The sequence below is a fragment of the Cetorhinus maximus genome, chromosome 23 (assembly GCF_964194155.1).
Source record: "Cetorhinus maximus chromosome 23, sCetMax3.hap1.1, whole genome shotgun sequence".
Lineage (NCBI taxonomy): Eukaryota > Metazoa > Chordata > Chondrichthyes > Lamniformes > Cetorhinidae > Cetorhinus > Cetorhinus maximus.
This window is the reverse complement of record NC_135901.1, coordinates 55,154,734-55,182,470: the sequence shown is the minus strand read 5'-3', so window position 1 is coordinate 55,182,470 and position 27,737 is coordinate 55,154,734. Positions and strand designations below refer to the sequence as shown.

General features: G+C 43.9%; 4 non-coding genes and 1 pseudogene across 4 annotated transcripts; 2 read left to right on the top strand and 3 right to left on the bottom strand.

The window, feature by feature from the left end:
* LOC144698057 (uncharacterized) overlaps positions 1 to 27,737 on the top strand; it is a 68,087-nt pseudogene that overhangs the window by 23,918 nt on the left and 16,432 nt on the right.
* trnan-guu (transfer RNA asparagine (anticodon GUU)) lies at positions 9,902 to 9,975 on the top strand. The gene has a single exon. It is a non-coding gene; the product is annotated as a tRNA-Asn (tRNA).
* On the bottom strand, positions 12,864 to 12,936 carry trnat-agu (transfer RNA threonine (anticodon AGU)). Its single transcript has one exon. It is a non-coding gene; the product is annotated as a tRNA-Thr (tRNA).
* trnas-uga (transfer RNA serine (anticodon UGA)) lies at positions 18,078 to 18,159 on the bottom strand. The gene has a single exon. It is a non-coding gene; the product is annotated as a tRNA-Ser (tRNA).
* Positions 20,260 to 20,341, bottom strand: trnas-uga (transfer RNA serine (anticodon UGA)). The gene has a single exon. It is a non-coding gene; the product is annotated as a tRNA-Ser (tRNA).

The window sequence follows — 27,737 nt, the reverse complement described above, 5'->3', positions numbered from 1 at the left end:
TCACTGTCAAGCTGGCTCAGAATGTCAGCCTTTTCAATGAGATCACCTCTCATTATTCTAAACTCCAGAGAGAACAGAATCATCCCATTTAATCTCTCCTCCTAGGACAACCGTCTCATCTCAGGAATCAATCCAGTGAATTTTGGTTGCACACAGGCAGCGAGTGAATGGGGTGAACAAAGAGCACAAGAGTCAACAGAGATAGAGACACAGACAGAGAGACTGAGAGAGTGAAAGAGAGCGAGGCAGATATACAGAGGCAAAGGCAGACAGATAGAGTCCGAGAGTGGAGTAGACACTGGGAACAGATACACTTCACCATTTCATATGATTGTTAACTTAGATTGACAGACAGAAAGAAAGAAGAGAAATAAGGGCTTACATTTAAACAGAGCCTTTCATCAACTCTGGACAACGGGAGGCGCTTTAGAGCCAATGAAATCTTTCTGAAGTGTAGTCACTGTTGTAATCCAATGACAGAGAGAGTTTGATAAAAATGCTGATTCAGCAGATGACAAAATCTGATTTTAAGAACTCCATCTCAACGTAGAATCTTTCTTTCTATATATCTAAACATTTCATTGTTTGTTTGATGCAGATTCAAATGATGTAAATCTGTAGCTGAAGAAATAAATTGCACCTCGAATCCCTGAAGAAACAACAACAAAGCATCCCATTTCTATCAGGTCATCTCTCAGCCTTCTCTTTTCTGGAGATAAGAGCTTCAGGCTGCTCAGCCTTTCTTGGTGATTATATCCTATCCGTTCCTAGAACATTTATTGTTGAACTTTTACGTTCCTGGTCCTTGCGACACCTGACAGCAGTAGAAATAGTTCCTAATGTCCGAGGGATTTCAGTTTGGACTATTTATATTTACAAATTCATTCTCCCGATGTGTTCGTTGCCTTAACCACTCAACTACAAGGACTCGGTGTCTGTCTGTTTAAATGTTGATCAGTGACAATTTCAATCAACCTCCACTTTGTACCAAACCGACCCTCAGAAGCTGAAAAGTCTCCATTCAAATAAGAGAAAGAAAATTCCTCTTGTATATTTTAAAACTGCTCTTTTTGTTCTCTATACCGTCCTAACATGAAGCCACACAACTAACGTGAATAATGCTTGAATGGTAAAAGTGAGGAACTGAAACACAGTGACGCACACAGGAACACACACAGACATATACACCGAGAGTGACAGAGGGCAAGGGGTTCTCTCTATGGAGAGACAAACACCCAGAAAGCAAGCCTGACACCAACCTGGCTCCGTTTTTGTTTCATTTCTAGCTGCAACTTTTGTGAATGCTTGCAGACGAATGGAAATCAGAGCACGCTGGAGATTTTGGGTGGTTTTTATTCAACTTAATCGGTAATTAATTGCGCAGGTACATTGAAAATTTCAGGAATGATAAGAGTAGTTGGCAGGATTCCAGCCTACCTGTGGAGATCCCAAAGCATTCAAAACCCGTCACCTTAACAACTCAGTGACGAATACAAACCCCAGATTTGCATTAATGACATTTGTATAAAGCCATAAGCGGCTACATCAGGAGGTCATTCACCATGTCATTCACATGCTGACTCTCTGGAAGAGCAAATCAACTACTGTAATTCCACACTTCGCCTTTTCTCCCACAGCAATTCATATTTATATTGTCTCTCCTCGATCTTCCTATCAAAGTAAAACACCACACTGGGTTTAATGCGGGCTGGTTCTAATGGGGTAGCTGCAGACACCAAAAAGAAAACTTAACATTTGGCCGCGGTGGGATGCGAACCCACGCCTCCATAGTGACTAGAAACTAATTCCAGGGCTTTAGACTGTTCGGCCACACTATTATACGCAAAAGCGTTAGCTATCGTTTCCTTCACTGGTATTGCCACCAACATAGAGCAGAAGCAAAGGAGCAGGAATCGGTCATTGGGAAACTCGAACCAGCTCTGTCAGTTAATCAGATCATCCTGCACTTCTATAACATACAGAAATCATCTCCAGTAGTAACTTTTTTATTTCAATGTTTCATTATTTCGATGTTTCAAATTATGTTCCTTTTTTCCTATTTGACTGTGCGTGTTTTCTCAATGAAATGTTGGTATAAGGTAATTAGATTGTGTTTTTCGACTGAGAAAAATGAGGAGATGATTGGTCGGAATAAACTTTTTTTCGAATGTTCGATTTGAAATCAACTATTTTTAAAATTTCCATAAGTGTAAAAAAATTCGGAAACCAACTCTTCATGTCATTGAGTCTGGGAAACTTTGTTAATTTTCGCATTAATTTTCACAGACTGCAGAAGCTCCTGCACCTCTTTCAATATTGCTTTTCTCAACTCAGAGTTTTGAAAGGGAATTGGGCAAAGATTTGAAAGGGGGAGAAACAAATTAGGGTTATGGATAGAGACAAAGAAATTCAGATTAATTAGAAAGCTCTTTGTACAAAACTGATGTCGATCCGTTGGGCCAAAAGACCTCTTACTGCGCTGTGCCATTTGATGATGACATTGCTGATCAGTCTGTCTCCAGCATTCCTAATGAGAACAGCCGAATTCCATTTCTTCAAAACAAAGACCCAAAGTACTGCTGCATGACGTCACCACTTAAAATTTCACTGAAGCCCATTGAGCTTTTAGGTTATCTCCTGTTTCTGCAGTTCAGTGATTGTCACATTTGCCTGACACAAGATAAAATCCCTGGTTCAAGACTGCACAGAACCATTATCTAAATCTGCAGATTCACGTATGTTGAAGACAGTATCTTACAGCCATGTGGCCTGGTTACTGTTTATCCTTCAACCAAACACACATGATCTGCTCATTGTGATTGGTTAATCAGGAGTGACTTTTGTCACTCCTGAACAACAGGCAGAAAAAAATCTCTCTCATTCCCACCCACATTTTGTACCCTCATCCCTTTAGTCAGTTTCTCTCTGCAGCCTATCACACTCCTTCCCTTTTGTCCTTTCAGCCCCCTCCCTCCGCCTCTGGACTTGTTTTCCACCTGACTTTTCCAGCTCTGATAAAAGATCAACAAACTGGAAGATTAACACTGTTTCTCACTCCACAGACGCTGCCAGGCCTACTTTCACTTGATAAGGAATCCCTGTTCATTGTGACAGTTCACACAACGGGAGGGGAAAGGATTTCCCTGCCCGGAAATTGAACCTGGGCTGCGGCAGTGAAAGCACCAAATTCAAAGCACTAAATTCTCCGCTTCCGTTGAAGTGGGGGCAGTTTCCATTTATAAACCCAGAAACTTTGATATTAACAAAGTGGGATGGAGAAAGACTCAGTTTGACCGTTGACACTGTCGGAGGAATGGAGAGCTGGGGATCACCCATGAAAGCAGCAAAGTTTAAAATCAATGGCGCCCATCAAGCAGCTCCAACTCACAACCGACAGGTCCAGTGTCATTCACTCTGCCAACTGATGATGTGTGCATCCACTTGCTCTGGTCTCCAACGCGCAGAAAGACAAATATGTTCCATTTGGAGCCTCAGTTTGTTCTGAAATTCAAAGTGTAGAAGGTAATCGACCTAAAAAAGCCCCAAGGTTGCAATGCATTCCTTTCAATCATCAATAACATCATTCAACATAGAACCAAAGAATTATAGGTATGTTACAATGAAGAAGGAGACCATTCAGCCCATCATGTCTTCGCCAGCCAAAAAAGAGGAAAAAGAAACCAGCCGCTCATTATATTCTCACTTTCTGGCACCTGGTCCGTAGCCTTGCAGGTTACAGCACTTCAGGTGTTGATCCAGGTACTTTTAAATAATTTCAGCGTTTCAGCCTCAACCACAAACTTAGGCAGTGAATTCCAGACGCCCTCCACTCTCTGGATGAAATGTTTTTTCCATTTTAATTTTGCATTCACGGGATGTGGGCTTCACTAGCTGGGCCAGTATTTATTGCCCGTCCCTAGTTGCACTTGAGAAGGTGGTGGTGAGCGGCCTTCTTGAACCACTGCAGTCCATGTGGTATGGATACACTAACAGTGCTGTTAGGGAGGTAATTCCAGGATTCTGACCCAGCGATAGTGAAGGAACAGCTATATATTTCCAAGTCAGGATGGTGAGTAACTTGGAGGAGAACTTCCAGGTGGTGGTGTTTCCATCTATCTGCTGCCCTTGTCCTTCTAGGTGGTAATGGTCGTGGGTTTGGAAATTGCTGTCTAAGGATCTTTGGTGAATTGCCGCAGTGCATCTTGTAGATGGTACACACTGCTGCTACAGTGCATCGGTGCTGGAGGGAAAGAATGTTTGTGGATGTTGTGCCAATCAAGGGGGCTGTTTTGTCCTGGACAGTGTCAAGCTTCGTGAGTGTTCTTGGAGATGCACTCATTCAGGTAAATGGGAAGCAGTCTATCATACCACTGACTTGTGACCTGTCGATGGTGTACAGGTTTTAGGGAGTCAGGAGATGAGCTACTCGTCGCAGGATTCATAGCCTCTGACCTGGTCCTGTAGCCACAGTATTTATATGGTTATTCCAGTCAGTTTCTAGTCAATGATAACCCCCAGGATATTGATAGGTGTGGATTCAGTGATGGTAACGTCAATGGACGATGGTCAGATTCTCTCTTGTTGGAGATGGTCATTGCCTGGCACTTGTGTGACACAAATGTTAATTGCCACTTGTCAGCCCAAGCCTGGATATTGTCCAGATCTTGCTGCATTTGAACATGGATTGCTTCAGTTTCTGAGGAATAGTGAATGGTGCTGAGCATTGTGCAATCATCAGCGAACATCCCCACTTCTGACCTTATGATGGAAGGAATATCATTGATGAAGCAACTGAAAATGGTTGGGCCGAGGACTCTACCATGAGGAACCCCTGCAGTAATGTCCTGGAGCTGAGGTGACTGATACCCAACAGCCACAACCATCTTCCTTTCTGCTAGTGTGACTCCAACCAGTGGAGAATTTCCCCCCTGATTCCCATTGGCTCCATTTTTGCTAGGGTTCCTTGATGCCGCACTCGGTTAAATATGCCCTTGATGTCAAGAGCAATCACTCTCACCTCAACCCATGAGTTCAGCTCTTTTGTCCATGTTTGAACCATGGCTGTAATGAGTTCAGGAGCTGAGTGGCCCTGGCAGAATCCAAATTGGGTGCCAGGGTGCAGGTTATTGCTAAGCAAGTGCTGCTTGATCTCACTGTTGATGACCCTTTCAGTTTCTTTACTGATGATGGAGAGTAGACTGATGGGGTGGTAATTGGCCGGGTTGGATTTCTCCTGCTTTCTGCATGCAGGACATAACTGGGCAATTTTCCACATTGCTGGGTGGATGCCAGTGTTGTAGTTGTACTGGAACAGCTTGGCTAGGGGCATAGCAAGTTCTGGAGCACAAGTCTTCAGTGCTATTGCCTGAATTTTGTCAGGGCCCACAGACGTTGCATCATCCAGTGCCCTCAGCATTTCTTGATATCACGTGGAGTGAATCGATTTGGCTGAAGACTGGCATCTGTGATGCTGGAGTCCTCTGGAGGAAGCCGAGATGGATCATCCACTCCCCTCTGCTGGCTGGAGATTGTAGCAAATTCCTCAGTATGACCTTTTGCAATGATGTGCTGGGCTCCCCCATCATTTAGGATGGGGATATTTGTGGAACCTCCTCCTCAGTGAGTTGTTCAGTTGCCCACCACCATTCACGACTGGATGTGGCAGGACTGCAGAGCTTAGATCTGCTCCGTTGGCTGTGGGACCGCTTATCTCTGCCTCTCACATGCTGCTTATACTGTTTGTCACGCAAGCAGTTCTGTGTTATAGTTCTGGCAAACCTGTTGTTATTCAGTTTACCATTTACCATGATGATAGATAACGAAAGTGAATAAAGTTTGCAATCGTAGACATGTGTCCACTCCCCTGGGAACTGAACCACATTGAAACACATTGACAAAAACACCGAGAGTGACAGAGGCCTGAGGAGAGCGAAACGCACAGAAAACAATGATACCACCAACTTGGTTCAGTTTTGTTCTGTTCCCGACTACAGATTTGGTGAATGCTTGTCGATAAATGGAAATGAAGGAACGTGGAAGCGAAGCAGGACAAAACTTACGAGAGCGATTTTATTCCATTTAACCAACTGTAGAGGAATTTGAAGGGAGAAACAGTGAACAATGCAGTTGGCAGGATTCCAACCTGCGTTGGGCGACCCCAATGGGGTTTCAAATCCATCTCATTAATAACTCGTCCACGACTACAGCCATTGTGTAAACAAATCATGTTGTTCAACCAAAATCATAGAAGTGTTGCAGCAAAGAAAACTGGACTCGGCCTCACCTATTTCTGGTCAAACCACAATTTATATCGCTCCTCCTCATTCTTCCCAACAAAATGAAGCACTGCAGACATCGGCATTCCCCAGAGCATCCTGAGGGATTTACTGAAGAGACCGAAAGAAAGCGAATTAGCTGGAATTTTGACAGCGGTGCGATTTGAATATAATTTAAATCCAGTTTCTCAAACCACTCAACCACACTTACCACAACGAATGAGCCTTCAACCATTGCTTCGAGTGTGACCAGCCCTGAATTAAAACAGAACAACTGGAGCAGGAATGGAACCATTTTGCCCCTCGAGCCTCCCATAGTATTGAAGAATCAGAGACAAGGTTATATTTGGCCCTCGTCTGAGGAACATAGGAGTAATGAACAGGAGGAGGCCATTCAACACTTCCAGCCTGCTCCAGCATTCAATAAGATCATGGCTGATCTGGTTCTGATCTCAACTCCACTTTCATGCTCCCCCACCAGAGACCCCTTCGCCCCCACCACCGTGCTCTCCCCACCCCCGCCCCCGGCATAAGCCTTGATTCCCTTGTCTATCAAAAATCTGTCTAATTCTGCCTTGAATAAATTCAGTGACCCAGCCTCCAATGCTTTCTGGGGAGCATAATTCCACAGACCAACGACCCTTTGAGAGAGAAAAAAAATCCCCTCATCTCCGTCTGAAAAGGGAGAACTTTTACTCTTCTGGAAACTAACTGACCTGGTCCCACTCCCCCGCCTTTTCCCCGGAGACCTGCATTTTCTGTCCAATTCTCTTTTGAAATCCGCGATTGAATCTGCCTCCCCCACACTCTCAGGTCGTGCATTCTAGATCCTAACCACTCGCTGTGTAACAGAGAAACCCCTTTAGAATTGTACAATTTATTTGTTGTTGCCTCTCCTCATTCTCCTGACCAACATGAATCACTTCACAATTCCCTCAATCAAATTTCAGGATTGTTTTTACAGTTTGCACGAGGAATCCCTGCCATTGTATTAGTTAGCAGAGCGGTTAAAACGGGAAGTGAATCTAGGCTGGGGTGGATGAAAGCACTAAAGCTTTCTGACTTCCAGTGAAGCCGAAGGCAGTTTACACTCGCACAGTAGCAACTGTGATACTAACAAAGAGGATGGAGAAGGACTCAGTTTGAGTGGTGACACTGCTGGAGGATTGGGGAGCTGGGATTCACCCATCACAGCAGCAAAGTTTAAAAAACGGCGCTGTCCAGCCTGGGGCTTGAGCCCACGACCCTAAAATTAAGAACCGTCTGCTCTACTGACTAAGCCATGCATGATGCGATTGTTTCACGTGCTTCCAACCCAACTGGAAATCAAAGAGTGAGAATGAAAAAGGAAGAGAAGTGAGGGGTTTTGTAGATCCCACAGGAAAGAGACTCCAGGATCAGTTCATTGTGACAGTTCACACAGCAACAAGAAAACAACATTCCTTGAGGAGGGCCAAACCCGGGTGGCAGGAGTGGGAGCGCCGAATAATAGCACGTTTAGCTCAAACACAGAAGACTTGTTCAACCAATAACAGTATCGAATGTGTTAGACATGAACACGAAGTGAACAGTGAGGTGAAATAGTGCCACAAACTGCGGATGTACAGCTTCCAATTTCCAAAACCCACCAAGGAATCAATGCGGCTCCTCTGAAACTTTCAAGGCAAATATTTATCCTTTATAAGGTTCCGTTCCCAGAACTATACACAGTCCTCCAGGTGTGACCTAACCAGGGCCTTGTATAGCTGTAGCAAACCTTTCCCTCTTTTCTATAACAGCCTCTGTAACAGGTTGAACAGCAAGAGGAATTAGATTGTCCATATCGACAGGGGAAAATAAGGAGATGCTTGGTCAGAATAAAATTCCTTTGCAAATTCCATTTGAAATGAACTTCATTTTTTTTTTGAAAGCTGTTTAAGAAGCCCCAGCCTAAGCCTTCATGTCATTGGGTCAGGGGAACTTTGTTAATGTTCACACACTGAGCATGGACACGGCAGAAGCTCCTGCACCTCTTTCAATATTGTTTTTCTTCACTCAGAGTTTTCAAAAAGGAATTCGAAAATGAATAGAAAGTGTCAAACATCATGGTTATGTAGAAAGAAAACGAAATTGAGACTAATTGGAAAGAACATTGTAAAAAGTTGTTATTGATTAGAAGGGCTGAATGGTCTCCTCACGTGCTATGTCATTTTATGATAACATTATCAGATTAATTTGACGACAGCATTTCTAAATCTGCCACCTGAATTCCATTTCCGTAAATCAAAGACCCAAAGTGCTGCTGCAGGACCTCACAGTTTAACATGATGTGTAGGTGCCTCTGGCTCTGTCAGGTATTGTTCTGTATTGGAGTGGTTATCACATGTGAAAGGTCCCCGCTTTGAAACTGGGCAGAAATATGATCAAAATATGTTAATTTAATGGGAAGCAAATATCCAAAACTACACGTTTGATGCTAAATATTAAGGGAATACAGTGTCTCACAGCCACGTGTCCTGTTCATCCGTCAGTCAACGTCACAAAAACACATCATCCGCTCATTATGACGTTGCTGGTTGTGAGAGTTTGCTGAGCGCTAATTGGCTGCCGCGTTTTCTATATCACAACAATGGCGACACTTCAAAATGTCCTTCATTGTCTGGAAAGCGCTTTGAGACGCCCGCTGGTCGGGAAAAGCGCTATAAGCATTGACCAGAAGGCAGGGCTGGAAGGTACTATATTCAACAAACGTGATTGAACAGATTGTGGTAATTTTTCTGCCCGATTTCGAAGCACTTGTTAGGCAAACGTAATAACCACTACACTAAATGCAAGTCTGTCTTTCTTTAATGATCTTAAATTCCAGTCCTCTGGCTAGTGACCCCCGTCAGTGGAAACAGTCTCTCCCTATCTGCTCCATCAAACCGCCCCATCCCCGTTGCCCCCCACCCCCATCATTTTGAGCCGCTCCATGAATTCTCCATTTAACCGACATTGCTCTAAAGAGAACAAGCCCGGTCTCTATAATCTCTCCACAAAACTGAATTTCCTCATCCCTGGACAAGATGCAAGGCGGAGGATTGAGACGAGATTTTGGAAAATATTGTCAGTTGGCAGGTAGGAAAATGGAGAAGGAACCAAACCAGAAAACCCAGTCTCCAGCTTTGTGAATCTTTAGAAACTCTTTGTGAACCGGAATCAGAGGAGAATGAAGGGTGAACTGTCCGACTGACCAGAGACAGTCAAGGCACCTTTCCCTTCTTTAAGACGCTGGAACATTGACTCTGATGTTCTCAGTGAAATTAACTGATCTGAGACTTTGACAGGATTCTCGTTACTGCACATCAGGAATGCAAACCTAATATCGGCTTCAGGACAATCAGAATACTTGGTAACAGACAAGACAGCGAAAGACTCAAAGGGAGACGGCACCGGTTGTACGAGAGCTGGTTCCCGGTGACATGGATGTGTCTGCAGTGGGTGGGATCAGACTGTTTTCATGTATCCACAATGAATGTCCCACTCTTTTATTTGGGAAGAGTAAAACTGAGAAAGAATAATTGTCACTCCAGTCGCGGCAATCTGAAGCTTTCACTCGCTGAGCCATTGGTTTAGGATATTTTATAGAGGATATGTTACCTCGTCACGTCTCTGTGGCGCAATTGGTCAGCGCGTTCGGCTGTTAACTGAAAGGTTGGTGGTTCGAGACCACTCAGGGACGAAGCTGTCACTGTTTTCTCCCCGTCATTACTCATTAACGCTCTGGTTTGTTTCGGGCCTCTGAAACCACAAGAAAATCCTCCCACCCCCACCCACAAGTTGCAAACTCGGCTCCCACATCAAGCTTTGTTTATGGACATTCAGTTCTGATATGACAAAGAAAATGAACGATCATGTACCCCCATCTAATTTAATACAGATCTATGAGGCTATTGGATTGAAACAAACCCATCAATTAGTCGCTCCACGGTAACTGAGACAGGAAAAAGTAGCAATATTCCAGCCCCATACTCTCCAATCACCCGCTGCCAGCAGAAACATATTCTTATTTTGCTGAATGTTATCTTCAGAAATGCTGAAGAGCGAATCTAATGTGGCTGCAAGATGTAGCATTCAGATCACATTCAACAACAAACAGGAATGGGATCGATGCAACTTTTCCACACAGTTGGGTGACAATGTTTTTCACGAGCATCGAATGGAGTAATTTGCACACGCGAAATGAGCGGGGTAACCACAAGGTTACAGAACCATTTCCCTGCCTGGATCCCAATGGAGCTGTCTGGAATGTTAAACGGTGACGTCATGCAGCAGCACTTTGGGTCTTTGTTTTGAAGAAATTGAATTCGGCTGTTCTCATTGGAAATGCTGGAGACAGACTGATCAACAATGTCATCATCAAATGGCACAGCGCGGCAAGAGGACCTTCCGCACATTTTATTTATACCAGCTTTTTACAAAAATCTTGCCAATTAATCCCAAATTCCTTCTCTCTTTCCATGGATCAGAATTTTCTCCCTTTCAACCATTGCCAAATTCCCCTTTGTAGAAGGAGTTTCTGCAGAATCCATGCACTTTGCCTTAATGAATAGTTCCCTTACCCAATGAAATTAAGAGTTGGACTAGGGTTCCTTCTCCAGTTTTCGATACAAGCATAAGCTATTTATGCAATTCCTTTCATGGTGAACTTTCAAAAGATGTTTATTCTGATCAGACATGTCCTCAGTATTTCCTCAGTCATGATGACTATGAAACTATCATTGATTGCCATACAAACCCATGTGGTTCACCAGTCCTTTCGGGAATTCAATCGGCCGTCCTTACCTGGTCTGACCTGCATGTGACTCCAGACGCACAATGGATGTGGTTGATTCTCAACTGCCCTCTGAAATGCTTTAACAAGTTACACAGTTGAAGGGCAATTCAGGATGGGCAACAAATGCTGGCCAGCGATGCTCATGAAAGAATAAAGATCCATGATGAAGCGCGATACAAAGTGATTTTCTACCATCTCTCCCACTCCCTCATGTTCAATCATTGTATCAGTTGCATCTATCTTTAGGATGACGCTAGTCTTTGGATCACACTGGTCGTCATCTTTCAGTCAGTAATTAACTGTGAATTTGCATTTGTAAACTCATTAATTTCTGTTGTCAACTAAAGAAACTGCTAGTTTTTGTGCCTAGTCAGTTTCATCCCTCTTGATTTTGGAGCGGGGAGGTGGGGGGGTGGGGTGGGGGCGGGGGGTGGCTTTTTGCGGCTTGGCGAAGGGCAGATTTAATGTGGCGGTGAGATACTATATTCAATTAATATTCAACAACAAATGTGAATTATGAAACTTTCCCTCACACTTAGATGTGTAAATCTCGATAATGTTTCTACCCATTTCCAGACAGGGGACCTTTTGCGTGTACGTAGTAACCACTGCACTACAGAAACAATGGGCAGAACCACATGGACTGACTTAGAATATCAAACCATGCAGTCTTACTGCACTTCCGAACCCTGTTTTGTGGAAGTACAATTCGGCTGAAAAACATAACCATGCGGCAGGTAAATTGACTTGACATTAGAATCATAAAATGACACAGCACATCAACAGGTTATTCAACACTTCACACACGTGTGAACTATCTTATTGCAATTCGTCTGACTTATTGTCTCTTTCTTACAACCATGCCTTTTGGAGAAAATCAGTCAAAGCCTGGGGAAGTGCCAATGTCACATGGCTGTGAGATAATGTATTCAGCTATTATTTGGCAACAAACGGGAATTGTGCAACTTCTCACAATTAAATGGCTCAATTTTAATAATGTTTCCGTCAGTTTTCGAACCAGCGACCTAGCACATGTGAAGTGAACGTGAAACCACTACTTGTTTCTCTAATCATTTATAGGATATGGACATCGCTGGCCAGGTCACTACACCACAGAAACAAGTTGTGAGAAAAAGCCAAAGGGACTTCTATGGAATGTCAAACTGTGTAGACATGCTGCACTGCAAGATCCTGTTTTACAGGTATTGAATTGGAGTGGGACATTTTGGAATGCTGCAGAGAAATTGATCTAATTGTAAATTTACACAGCTCATTAGGAGGCCTTTCGACCCATCGGGTGTGTGCTTTCTTCCACTTAGTTCCAATATCATTCTCTTCCTTCATAACCCTGCAGTTTTATTTTCCATTTCAAATAATTGCCCAATTCCCTTTTGAAAACTCTGATTGAAGAAAACCAATATTGAAAGAGGTGCAGGAGCTTCTGCAGTGTCCATGCTCAGTGTGTGAAAATTAACAAAGTTTCCCTGACCCAATTATATGGAGAGTTGTGCTGGGGATTCATATATGGTCTTCGAAATAAAAAGAAATAATTACAATAAAGAGTACTCCTTATTCGATATCTACAATCTAATTCCTCTTGCTGTACAACCTGTTACAGAGGCTGTTATGCAAAAGAGGCTTACTGCAGATACACGAAGCCCTGCTTAGATCGAACCTGGAGGACTGTGTGTAGTTCTGGGAACGGCACCTTTTCAAGGATCAATATTGTTTTGCTGCATTGTCCAACCAATCGCCCATTTTCCCATGGAACATGGTCTCATCAGCTAAACCACAGGCTCCAGCAAGAGTTGAACTCGCGACCCCTGGTCTACTAGACCAGTGCTCTAACCACTGAGCTATGGAGCCAACTGCTCAATCAAATGCCCGGAAAGTCAACCATATTCAGTGGACGAGGACCAGGATGACATTTCAGGTAGATGACATTTGATAGACCTGGAAATGTCTGAGAGGGAGAACAGGAAGTTAAAAGATGCGACATGAAAGTGGCAGAATTTGATGTGTGTCAGTTACTTTCAGTGATGAATTTCTGCCATGTCTCGCCTTGTCAGTTTCACAGGAGCCGCAGGGATGAAGTTGGTGACATGTGGTTGAAATGAGGAATAATGGGAACTGTAGTCAGCAGGATTCAAACCGACAGGGGGAGACACCAGTGGATTTCAAATCCATCACCTTAAACATTGAGTTATGACCAACAGCTCCTCCGAGTTCAAAGGTGTTCTTATCAAATCAGAGATGGCGAAAAAGTAAGTCACTCGGCCCATCGCGCCTGTGCTGGCTCTTTGGAAGAACAACTCACCCGATTCCACACACTCGAATTTCCCCCGCAGCCATTTATATTTGTATTGCCTCTCCCCGTTCTTCCTGTCAAAATAAAGGAGCATTAAACCAGAATCTCCTCTTGCTCACCTAAAGGAACTTCCTAAAGTGCCTGAAAGGGGGAATGTGACTGAAACTGTGGCAGCGCTGGGATTCGGACTAACTCCTCTTTTCACAAAAAAACAAGTATCAGTTGGAACTCGCTGGGTGACAGCAGAGGTGGCAGTTTTTGTTATTTATTTTATTCTGTTTGCTACTGAAGGACCCAGTGACAGCCCGAAACTGCGTGACAATGAATGATGTTCCAGTTAACAGCAATCGCTGTTGTCATTGGCTGAGGAAGTCGTTTGTGTTCGATATAAACATGTAATTTTGTGGGGGAAACGTGTCTCTGGTGAGCGAGGACTGGAATGAGAATAAAAGGCACAGGTAGCACAGATCAGCCGGTTGTGAGGTTTGCAAACAGTTTCTCTGGTGCAGAGGTGATTAGGAATTGGCGCTTTCGCTGCTGCAGTTCTATATATACTTTTTGACATAAACATAATTGATTTATGCAATTGATTTCATAGCGAATTTAAAACAACACATTTTTTCTTATCAAGATACCCTTGCTATTTCTGTGCTGATATCTACAATCTGATTCAATGTGCTCTACAAACGGCAGAGCTGGATTCAGGTTCCAGTCTCTGGCGGAGTGGGTCCGAATCCCGCGGCTGCCAAACTTTCAGATGCTTCCCCCTTTCTGGCACTTTAGGAATTCTGTTTGGGTGGACAAGAGGCAACTCCAGTTTAATGCCGGGCGGGTGGCGGGGGGTGGGGAGAGCGTGCGGATTGCGGTCCTTGATTTTGTTTGGAAGAACGGGGAGAGGCAATACAAATATAAATTGCTGTGGGGGAAAGGAGGGTGCGTGGAATTGGTTGAGTTGCTCTTCCAGAGAGCCAGCAGGGACACAATGGGCCGAGTGACTTATTTTGTCACCATCTCTGATTTGATATGAGTGTGCATGGACTATGGATATGCTGTTAGTCGTGTACGAGTGTTTGAAGCGATGGTTTCAAGATCTATCGGGCTTCCCAATGTAGGTTGCAATCCTGCTGACTGCGGCTCTTATTATTCCCGATTTTAACCAGGTACCAACAGGATTAATTATCGGGTAAATAGAATAAAACAAAAACACCCGCGCTTTCTTATTTAAATTAATCTGTATGGATTCACGAAATCTGCAGTCACAAATGGAACAAACTGAGCCAGTTGGTGACATCCTTTCTTTCTGGGTGTTTGTCTCTCCTCAGGCCTCTGTCACTCTCGGTGTATATGTCTGTGTGTGTTCCTCTGTCTGTGTCAATGTAGTTCCGTTCCCCATTTTTCACAATCCATACTTCATTCACCTTAGTTGTGTGGCTTCATATTAAAATCGTAGAGAGAAAATAAAAATAAATTTAAAAGATTGAAGAGGAATTTTTTTCTGTATTTTTTTTGAGTGGAAACTGTTCAGTTACTAAGTGTCTATGTTACAAAGTGGAAGGTGATTGAAATTTTCACCGAGCAACATTTAAACAGACATTCACCGGGTCCTTATGATCGAGTGTTTAAGGAAATGGACGCTGGAGAGAGATAATTTGTAAATACAAATAGCCCAAACTCATATCCCTCGGACATTAGGAACTGGATTTCTTCTCGAAGTTTTTCCACGTGTGACATTTGCAGCTCTGATGTGAAACTTCAACTCTTACTCCTCTGATTCGGGCGGAGCTGTTGTGCGTTTTGGTTTTCAATCAATAAGTAAATCAGGCCTGTTTTAACAGTTTGTACCAGATCAATAAATCTTCATTCTCTGACCAGGAAACGATCCTGGACCGCGGCAGCACAAGGGCCGAATCCTCACCTCTAAATCACGAGGACAGCTGTCTATAAGTCTTGTAACGTGCTTTATCTGAGCCACATTTGTCATTTCTTCAGACAATTTCACCAGAGTCAATTTTTTGCTACAGAATTTTGTGTTTAACTAGAACTCAAACGACATCTTCAGCGAATGGCACCCATTCTTTTTAAGGGGTGAGCTCAGTGGAGGATTGGCACCAATAAACTGTCGTTCAACTGATCTGATTCCAAATCCCGTGCCAGAAATAACAAGAAAACCCCCTGAAATTGCTCAGTGTCTTGACTTCAAAAGCGTTGGATAGAATGTAAGAAAGTACATTCCCCAATGGTGTGCAATAAAATGTCGGAATGATAGTGAAAGAAGCAACCGTGATGCTGGAAAAGATAAAATTATAGACAGTTCCAGCAAAGAAAGAGGCCATTCGGCCTGGCGCGCTGCTTTCAAAGGGCAGTTGTGATTGATTAGCCAGGAATGATATTTGTGTCAGTGTAAACAGTCGGCAGTGAAATCTCCCACATTACCGCGGCAGACATTCATCACAGAAAGCAACTGACACACATCAAGTTCTGGCGCTTTCATGTCACATCTTTTAACTCCCTGTCCTCCCTCTCAGACATCTCCAGCCGATCAAATATAATCCACGTGGAACGTTATCCTGTTCCCCTTTCCATTTATTATGGGGACTTACTGTACCAGGTGGTAGTGTTCCCATCCATCTGCTGCCATTGACCTTCTAAATGGTAGTGGTCGTGGGTTTGGAAAGTGCAGTCGAAGGAGCCTTGATGAGTTCCTACAGTGCATCTTCTAGATGGTACACACTACTGCTACTGTGCGTCGGTGGTGGAGGGAGTGAATGGCGAAGGTGATAGGTGAGGTGTCAACAAGTGGGCTACTTTGTGCTGGATGGTGTCGAGCTGGAGCCAACAGTGTGTTGCTGGAGCCGCGCTCACCCAAGCAAGTGGAGACGTCTGAATTGAGCCTTGTAGGTGCTGGGCGAGTTTGGGGATTCAATAGGTGAATTACTCTCCGCAGCATTCTCCGTGCCCGTCTTACCAAAGAAATAGTTGGTAGGACATGAATTTCTTAACAAGAGCACACAACAGAATATACCACTGACGAATATTTACGGTATTAGGCGATCTGTAGTTACAGTTTGAATAAGAGAGAATAAAAACAAACGGAAACATTCTGGTGAAGATAATTCGTTTATCCTTGTGGAATGATGCAGCATGATTTGTTTTCACACACACATACAGAACAGGCGATGTCTCAAATGTAATTCTGTGGCTGTGATGAAAATGATTATCAGGAGCTGCGCAGAACAAAGAGTCAATGGGAAACCTCTAGTTTTAGGCCAAAGTCAGAGGCCCATTTCGAGCTCGACGTCCACCTTATAGAGACATAGGCTAGTGCAGTAACAACAGAGACAGAGCCTGGTGTGGTAATTACTGAGACAGGACCTAGAGCAATTTAAGCAGAGACATTACTAGCGCAGTAATAATAGAAACAGCATCTAATGTTACTTAAGCAAAGACGGGGACGAGTGCTATATTAACATAGACAAGGACTACTGCTGTAATATCGGAGACGGGTCTAGTGCAGTAGTTACTGATACAGGGCCTGGAATGAATATCAAGAGAAATAGGGTAGTCATTACAGGCACAGGACACAGAATAATTGCTTCCTAGAGAGAGTCTAAGGCCGTAATAACCGAGACTGCCTCCAGTGTAAGAGAGACAGACATTATTTCGTGGAGTAAAAACAGAGACAGGGAGAGTGGAATAGAAGCAGAGACAGAGACAGAGACAAAGACAAAGTCTCTTCAAAGGCAGGATCCATTTTAATTAAAAAGGCAGAACAGCTCGAGTGTGATACAGGCTGATACAGAGTCTAATGTAACTTGTTCTGAAATATGGTCTAGCGGAATATAAGTGCAGATATGATTCAGTGTATTATAAGCAGGGCCGCGATCTAGTGGAATATAAGTGAGACAGTGCAGAGTGCAGTAATAATTGAGACAGGATCTTGTGCAATACGAACCAGTCTAGTGTAGTGATAAGACAGACCGGATCCAGTGTAAGAAAACTGATACAGGGTCTAGTGGAGCTTCACATAATTCAGGGCTCTTTATAATATAAATTGACGCAGTGTCTGGTGAATTAAATACCGGCAAAGGTACGAGATTAATAAAAACAGAGACATGGACAAGTACAGCAATAAGAGAGTAATGGTTTAGGGCAATAACAACAGGAACAGGGAAGTATGATATGAATGGAAGCATGTATTGGTGCAGCATTAACAGACAGGGTCAAGTTTGATAGACACGTGGCAGGTTCTACTGGAGTAATAGCTGAGGCAGGGTCTTGTGAAATGCAACGAAAAACATGTTCTAGTTTTCTATAACCAGAGACAAGCTCTAGTGCAGTGCCATCTGGGGCATGGCTTATTGTAACTTTAGCCAAGACCTGCTTCAGTGCAGTCGTGACTGAGATAGTGCCAACGGTATGGTGCCCTAGTCCAGTATAGAAACAACTGAGAGATGACCTTCGCTAATATGATAAGAGACATGTCCTAGTGTAATAGAAATATAAACGGCGTCTAATTTAATCTGAACAGAGACAGTGCCAAGTGCACTAATAATTGAGACAGCGCCTGCTTGATGTGATGTGAACAATCACGGTTTCACTGCCACCTACTGGTCAAACTTTGCTACTGCAGGTGTTGTGAAAATGTCGAATCAATTTACTGTTTCTGATATCAATGGTTAAAATCAGAAATAATGGAAAACGTAGTCGGCAGGATTTGAACCTGCGCGGGGTAACCCCAATGGATTTCAAATCCATCGCCTTAACCACTCGGCCACGACTACAGACCTGGACAGTGAAATATATATATTTCATATATGAAATCATAGAATAGTTACAGCAGAGAAAGAGGGCCTTCTTCCTGCCCTGTCACTGCCACAACCCAACCTTTTCCCCATAACCCTGCAATTTATACTGTCCCTTCTCGTTCTCCCTCCCAAACTGGGAATGAAAGAGTGAGAATGAGAGAGGAAGAGAAGTGATGGGTTTTGTCGATCCCAGGGAAAAAGACTCCGGGGACAGTTCATTGTGACAGTTCACACAGCAACAAGAAAACAACATTCCCTGAGGAGGGCCAGCAGTGGGAGCGTGTTTAGTTCAAACACAGAAGACTTGTTCAGCCAATAACAGCATCGAGTGTCTTAGACATGAACATGAAGTGAGGTGAAACAGTGTAATAGCTTCTTTACCCAGAGAGTGGTGGGAATGTGGAACCCGTTGCCACAGGGAGTGGTTGAAATGAATAGTACAGATACATTTAAGAGGAAACTAGGCAAGTATTTAAGGGAGAAGGGAATAAATAGTTACAATTGTAGATTTAAATGAAGGGAAATTGGAGGAGGCTGAGGTGGATCATAAACCCCGGAGCGCACTGGTTGGACCAAATTCCCATTTCTGTTTCCTCCATCCTGTGAGAATAATACCAGATTCTGCCGCCTCTCCACATGATTGAAATAGCTTATCCCTGACACAGTTCATGTGAATACTGCCCGTAACCTCTCCAAAGACTTGACATCTTTCCCAAAGTGTGAACATAATATTTCAGCTGAGGTTCAATAAATGATTTACAAAGATTCAGCATCATCAGTTTTCTTTTGAACTCCAAGCCTCCATTAATGAAGCCAAGGAGCACATGAGCTATTTTTAAAGAAAGCAGAGAGATCAGCTTGCCCTGCTACTTTCGAAGATTTGTGTACACGTCACTCTATCCCTCTACTCAGTTCTCCACCAAACAACCTTTCACAGCCCGTGTGTGTTTTTTTCCTTCACCTCCTCGTTCCGAACACTGTCCATAAGCCTTGCAGAATGTTTCGTCCACTCCAATTTTGCCATTTCCTCGCTTCAGACCCGCTTCACCAGGGATAAGTTTGTCCTACAAAATGGCGCGTTTACTTGGAACAGGAAGGGCTTGTTCAATGGCAATTGTTCAGCCAATGAGGACAACCGTTTCTGGGAGCTGGAACACGAAATCGACAGTGAGGTGAAATAGTCTCACAAGCTGCTCCTGTGTAAATTTCAATTTCCAAAACCCACCAACCTCTTCACTGCGGGTCCTGTAAACCTTACAAGGGAGCACACGGCAGACATTCATCACTGAAAGTAACTGGCACACATCAAATAATAAACAATTTCATGTCGCATCTGTTTCTGCTTCTGTCCCTGCTTCGCCTTCAGCTCCCTCTGCCCATCCAGCTCCCAGGTCAATTAGCTGCTTGATGCAGACACAGTCAGTTCATGAACCCAAGCTTTCCCTGGAAAGCAGGGACAGAGAATGGAAGTCCCAAAGCTTCCGGAAGGGATGGGTTTGCAGATGACAGTGTAAAGATAAAACATGATCTATCTTCCTGGTTCTCTCACATATTGATTACATGAAAAGGACACAAGGGCAATCCACTGTCTGTTTAAATGTTGCTCAGTGAAAATTTCAATCATCCTCCGCTATGTAACATTCGGGCACTGAGTCAACAAGCAGTCTGCACTCAAAAATAAACACAGGAAGTGGCAATCATATCTTGCAACATTAAAACCTGTTCATTTCCCTGTACCATTTACCACGAAGGTACATAACAAAAGTGAACAAATTTTGCGCTGGGAAAAATGTGTTCATCCCTCGGTGAACTAAACCACACTGACACACTCAGAGGAGCACAAACAGACATATACACCGAGAGGGACAGAGGCCTAAAGAGAGACAAACACCCATGTCACCAACTTGGCTCAGTTTTCTTCCATTTCTGGCGATTTGGTGAATACTTTCAGATGAACGGAAATGAAAGAGCGCGCAAGTGAAGCGGAAAAAAAACACGGGAGTATTTGGAAGCTTCTGATTTCATTTCACCAGCAATTAGCTGTCGAGACAACGGATAGGACCAACAGGGAAGCAGCGCAGTCGGCAGGAGTCGAACCTGCGTGGGGAAACCACAATGGATTTCAAATCCATCGCCTTAACCACTCGGCCATGACTACTAAAGGAGCATGAATGTTTTTGAGCTAAAATTGCAGAATGGTTACAGTGGGAAAAGCTGGCACTTGGCCCCACCCACTTCCGGTCACCCTGCAATTTTTATCGTCTCTCCTCGTTCTTCCTACCAAAATAAAGCACCGCAGGCGTCAGCTGCCCCGAGCGCATCCCAATGGATTTTCGAAAAAGAAAAACTAATTGAAATTTCGATCGCATTGGGATTTGAACCCACGCTTCATAAGAGACTAAAACCCACGTTTCATGAAACGCTACAACCGAATTTCGAGGGTTTGGGCCTCTCGGACACAAACCTACAGAGCAAACAGAAGCACCGTAACCATCGCCTTGAGTGGTATCAGCGCTGAATTAGACCATAACAAATAGGAGTAGGAATGGAACCATTTTGCCCCTGGAGCCCCTCATAATATCACAGAATGACAGCTAATATTACACCATTGATAGAGGCCATTCGGCCCGGGTCATTGGAATATAGGATTTAGCAGCAGGAGGAGGCCATTCGGCCCATTGCGACTGCTCCACCATTCAATAAGCTCATGGCTGATCAGGTTGTGGTCTCAACTCCACCTTTTTGTTTGCCCCCAACCCCCATAACCTCTTCTCGATCAAAAATCTGTCTAATTCTGCCCTGAATAAATTCAGTGACCCAGCCTCCACTGCTTTCTGGGGAAAATAATTCCACAGACTAACGACCTTCGGCGGGAGAAAAAACCTCCTCGTCTCCGTCTGAAAAGGGAGACCTCTTACTCTTCTGGAAACTAACCCACCTGGTGCCGCTCCCCAGCCTTTTCCCCGGAGGCCTGCATTTTCTGTCCAATTCTCCTTTGAAATCCGCGATTGTATCTGCCTCCCCCACACTCTCAGGTAGTGCATTCCACATCCTAACCACTCGCTCTGTAATAGAGTATTGTAGATTTGTACACTTTGTTTGATGTTGCTTCTCTTCATTTTTTTCAACCAACATGAATCACTTCATGCTTCCTGACATTAAATTCCAGGTTCGTTTGAACAGTTTGCTAGAGGAATTCCTGTGCATTGTGACAGTTCACTCAGCGGTAAGAAATAAGGTTTATCCTGACTGGGAATTGAACCTGGGCTGCGGTGGTGAAAGCATCAAACCCTCTGCACAAAACTCTACGACTTCTAATGAAGCCGAGGGCAGTGTTCGCTCAGAAACCAGCGGCTGTGACATTAACAAAGCGGGATGGAGAGAGACTCAGTTTGAGCGGTGACACTGCCGGAGGAATGGGGAGCTGGGGATCACCCATGAAAACAGCAGAGCTTTAAAAACAGTCAGCGCCCAAACCCACGACCCTGAGATGTAGATTCTCATACGCTACGGACAGAGCTAGCCGGGCATGCGAACTACTTACTTCCTTTGCAAACATCCAGGGAGATCAATGTTGCTTTCCACATGGAGCCTCAGCTTGTTCTGAATTTCAAAGTGTAGAAGGTGATCGACCTACAAAAGCCCCAAGGTTACAATACATTCCTCTCAATCATCAATAACATCATTCACATCTTCCACTTCTTAGCTGCACCTCCTTCGAAATTTGCATCGTTCATACTGCTATTTTTCTCTTTGACATTTTAATATGAAGCTGCACATCTAATGTGAGTTAAGTTTCTGATGGTGAATATGTGTTGGCCCGTCGGGGAACAGAACCACATTGACACACACAGAGGAACACACACAGTCATATACACCGAGAGTGACAGAGGCCGAAGGAGAGACAAAGACCCAGAAAGCAAGGATGTTACCAACTTGGCCAACTGTTGTTCCATTTCAGGGACCAAATGTAGTGAATGTTTGCAGATGAACAGGAGTAAGAAACACGGGGGTATTTGGGTGGTTTTCTTTTTCATTTGACTGATAATTTATTCTGCAAATAGTTTGTGTCAATCAGGAATGAGAAGAAGGGGAGTTGGGACGATTCGAACCACGTGGAAAAACGCCTCAACCACTCGGCCAGGACAACTGGGTAAAGGCTGATTGTTGTTTGTTTAAAATAATAGAATGAATACAGGGAGTTCCAGTGAAAGAAGATCTTCCAGTCCGTGCCATTGCCCCACCTTTTCCCAGTCCCCCTGGGATTTACACTGTCTCTCCTCATTCTTCCAACTGAAATACAACACGGCACAGCTCAGCTTCCCCTTCGCCGCACGGAGAATTTTTTGGAAGCGTCTCAAATAACAAAGCAGCAGAAAGTTTGGCAGCGGTGGGAGTGAAGCGCAAATCACCAGAGAGATCGGAACCTGAACCAGCGGCTGAGCCCGCTCGGCCTCACTACCACATTCAGGTTAGACACAAACATTGTCTTCACCAACATTGACACTGAATTAGAATATGAAAAATAATTTTCAGGAATTCAGGAATTGGCCATTCGGCCCCTCCAGCATTCTCAGCTACTTAATAAGATCATGTGAAAACTTCAATCATCCTCCACTTTGTAACATCCAGAAGTTAAGTTGCTGAACAGTCTCCACTCAAAATAAAGAGAGAAATGTCCTGTTAACAGCTTTTCTTTTGCTGATATGAAGTCAGAGAACTAACATGGATAATGATTGGGTGGTAAAAATGGGAAACTGAACAACATTGACTCACACAGAAAAGCACAAATACGCATTGTTAAGATTTGAAATTGTGCTTATTTTCACACTGTCTTTCAATGTGCAGAAAGTGGAGCTGTGATCAGCTTATAGCTCAGAAGATGCACAGCAAGAATGTACATAACAGGCTGATGCTCACGGTGCCTGTTGGGACTCGGTGAGCTGCATCTAACGATTGAGACCATTTAATTGTCGTTTAACGAGCCCGGTTCCAAATTCTGTGCTAGAAATGAAAAGAAAACTCGCTGAATTTGCTTATTGTCTTGAATTCAAAGCATCCCATGGAAGATAAGAAAGTTCATCCGAACCGTGGTGTTAGGAAACAGAAAATGACAGAAAGTTACAGCAAGGAAAGAGGCCATTCGGCCCTGTGTGCTGCTTCCAAAGAACAGTGTGATTGGTTGATCTGAATATTCAAAGGTATTCGCCATTTAGGAAGAATGGGCAAAAAGGAAAACGAGGCGGGGTCGCGCAGTTAATAAGGAACGAGATCGGTACATTCGTGAGAGAGGATCTTAGATTGAAGAATCAAGATTTAGAATCAGTTTGGGTGGAGCTAAGGAATAATAAGAGGCAACAAACATTGGCAGGAGTTGTTTATAGGCCACCAAACTGCAGTGGTAATGTTCGGCATGAGGTAATTCAGGAAATTAGATCTGCTTGTGACATGGGTAAATCAGGAATAATATTCTGCCTTGCACCACCAGCTCTATAGTCATTGCTTTGTAACCTATCACAGCCCTTCTCTTTTATTTTCACCCCCTCACTCCGACTCTGGATTTATTCCCGAGTTTTGCCCTTGTGACATTTCCATCTCTGATGTGAAACTCCCACTCTCACTCCACCAGTTCTAGCAGAGCTAAACCGTGTTATTTTCAACGAGAAAATCAATCACATTGATTTGAACAGCTCATCCAGGAGTAATATTTTTCAACTCCCTAACCATGAATCGAACGCAAGCGGTGCTGATAAAATTGCCGCATTCTAACCACTCACCCAGCAGTTGGACACATGTAGGCTGCGTATGGCATTTTTTCATTCCAGATCTCTTTCACCACACCAAGTTTCTTTGACCAAATAGTCTGTGTCGGTTGAACACAAGTGACGTCTTCAGCCAATGAGATGAACCACAGCTGTTCACTGGAACATGAAATCGATACTTCCTGTCACAGCCATGACCTGATCTTTTCCCCTGTACCCTGCAATTTATCCTGTCTCCCCTCGTTCTTCCTACCAAACTGGGAGTGAAAGAATGAGAATGATCCAACCTGGCCAATTACCGCCCCATCAGTCTACTCTCCACCATCAGTAAAGTAATGGAAGGGGTCATCAACAGTGCTATCAAGCGGCACTGACTTGGCAATAACTTGCTCACTGATGCCAAGTTTGGGTTCCACATGGGCCACTCAGCTCCTGACCTCATTACAGCCTTGGTTCAAACATAAACATAAGAGATGAACTCCAGAGATGAGGAGAGATATCAAGACAGCATTTGACCGAATGTGACATCAAGGAGCCTGAGCACAGATGGAGTCAATGGGAATCAGGGGAAAACTCTCTGCTTGTTGGAGTAATGCCTCGCACAAAGAAAGATGATTGTGGTTGTTGGAGGTCAGTCATCTTAGCTCCAGGACATCACTGCAGGACTTCCTCAGGGTAGTTTCCACAACCCATCTTCAGCTGCTTCACCAATGAACTTCCTTCCATCATAAGGTCAGAAGTGGAGATGTTCGCAGATGATTACACAAAGTTCAGCACCACACCGATTCCTCAGATACTGAAGCAGTCCATGTCCAAATGCAGGAAGACCTGGACAATATCCAGGCTTGGGCTGATAAGTGGCAAGTAACATTCGCACCACACAAGTGTCAGGCATTGACCATCTCCAACAAGAGAGAATCCGACCATCGCCTCTTGATGTTCAATGGCATTAGCAGCCCTGAATCCCTCACTATCAACATCCTGGGGGTTACCATTGACTAGGAACTGGACTAGCCATATAAACACTGTGACTACAAGAGCAGGTCAGACGCTAGGAATCGTGCAACGAGTAACTCACCTCCTGACTCCCCAAAGCCTGTCCACATCTACAAGCACATATTAGGAGTGTGGTGGAATACTCCCCACTTGACTGGATGAGTGCAGCCCCCACAACACTGAAGAAGCTGGACACATTCCAAGGCAAAGCAGTCCACTTAACTGGCACCACATCCACATTAACGCCTTTCACCACCGACGCACAGTGGCAGCAGTGTGCACCATCTACAAGATGCACTGCAGGAATTCACTAAGGCTCCTTAGACAGCAGCGTCCAAACCCGCAATCGTTGCCAGCTAGGAGGGCAAGGGCAGCAGGTAGATAGGCACGCCACCACCTGGAATCTGCCCTTCAAGTCACTCACCATACTGACTTGGAAATATATCGCCGTTCCTTCACTGTCACTAGGTCAAAATCCTGGAACTCCCTCCCTAACAGCACTGTGGGTGTACCCACACCACATGGACTGCAGCGGTTCAAGAAGGCAGCTCACCGCCACCTTCTCAATGGAAACTAGGAATGGGCAATAAATGCTGGCCCAGCCAGCAAAGGCCACATCCCATGAATGAATAAAACAAAGATCCATGTTAGCCTGTAAAAAATATTGCCTTGTTCTTCTGACCAAAGTAAAGCACTGCCAACGTCAGTGCCTGGAGCAAATCTGACGTATTTTCTCAGGTGAGGAACCAGCTGAAGCTTTCAATATTGGCTTTATTAACTTTGAGTTTCCAAATGGAAATTTTACAGTGGCTTGAAAGCGAATAAAAACAGGGTTAAGGAGAAAGAGAAGGAAATTGGCAATAATTATAAAGGCCTTTGTACAAAACTGACATAGATACCATGGGTGGAAGGTCCTCTTACTGCGCTGTGCCATTTGATGATGACATTGTTGATCAGTCTGTCTCCAGCATTCCTAATGAGAACAGCCGAATTCCATTTCTTCAAAACAAAGACCCAATGTGCTGCTGCATGACGTCACCGCTTAACATTCCAGACAGCTCCATTGGGATCTTTACAGCGCAGGGTTTATAGAGGCGAGTGGGGTCATATTCGCTTCACATGTGATGGAGCTGCGGTTTGAAACCTGGCAAGATCATTATCCAGGCTTGTTTATTTGAGTGAGTGAAAGTTCGATAATTTACGTTTGATGTAAATATGAACACGACGGTTGGAATTCTGCTGACTGAAGTTTTAACCAAATTAGTTAATTAGAAGGAAACCTATCCAAATACGTCCGTATTTTCTGATTTCCATTCATTTGTCAGCATTCAGGGAATTTGCTTTCGGAAATGGAACAAACACTGAGCCAAGTTCGTGACATCCTTGCTTTCTGGGCCTGTGTCTCGCCTTAGACCTCTGTCACTCTCGGTGTATATATCCCTGTGTCTGTTCCTCTGTGATTGTCAATGTGGTTCAGTTCCCTGAGGGGGTTAAAACGTTTTTAACGTCGCAAACTTGATTCACATTAGTTGTGCGAATTCATGTTAAAATGTCACAGAGAAAAGTATCAGCGTGAAAGATAAAACAAGAGACTGGCCCTTTCTATATATATCCTACAACAACAACAACATATATTTATAAAGCGCCTTTAACCTAAGGAAACGTCACAGGAGTTCCCCAGGACCATTATATAACAAGGTGTGACACCGAGCCTCATGTTCGGTCAGATGACTAAAAACTCGGTCACAGTGGGAGGTTTTAAGAACTGTCTTAAAGGAGGAAAGTATCGATTTCATGTTGCAAATAACAGCAATGGTTCTTCTCATTTGTTAAGAAGTCGCTTGTGTTCAATCTAAACAGAACATTTGGTGGGAGAAAGTTTCCTCTGGTGAAAGATTTCGGGAATGAAAAGAAAATGTCAAAAGTTGCTTCCATCATCCAAATCTCAAGCCTTCTTGGTAGTTTCCCTGATTTCAAGTGACTTGGGATCGGTGCTTCCATTGAACCAACAGGGAATAGGGTGGAGGGTTTTGGAAATTGAAAGTTGCGCATGTGCAGCTTGTGGGACTATTTCACCTCACTGTCGATTTTATGTTCCAGCTCACAGCAACCATTGTTTTCATTGACTGACAAAGTCGTTTACCTTGAACATAAACAGGCAGTTTTGTGATGAAAGAGATCTGAACTGAAAAACAATAGGCAAAAGCAGCGAAGATAAGCCAAATCAAAAACTGCTGGTCTAGCTTCCCTGGTGGTCTAGTGGTCAGGATTCGGCGCTCGATTCCCGGTCAGGGAATGTCGAGTTATTGAATCTGTTGGAACGAGTGTTGATTATTCATTGATTGGAAACGTTTAAAAGCTCCACCAGAATCAGAGAAGTGTGGGTGTAAGTTTTACCTCAGAGCTGGAAAACATCACACTTGGTTCAAGTTGAGGGAATGAAGGGAGAGGAGTGAGGGCTGGTTCCAAAGCACTGACGAAAGAAATGTTGGTGTGAGGCAAAATATGGGTGGGAGAAGGGCAAATTTTGCTGCCTACTGTTTGCACTGGCACAAATATCACTCCTGATAGATCAACCAATCACTACTGCTCTTTGAAAGCAGCACGTCAAGCCGAATGGCCTCTTTCTGTGCTGTGAATTTCTTTAATTTTATGTTTCGCAACAGCACAGGTCATTCTGCCATTTTATAACCCACTCGAGCGAGATGTACTTTCTTTCCTTGTATTCAGCGCTTTTGAAACCAAAACACGGAGCAAATTCAGTGAGTTTTCTTGTCATTTCCAGCACGAGATTTG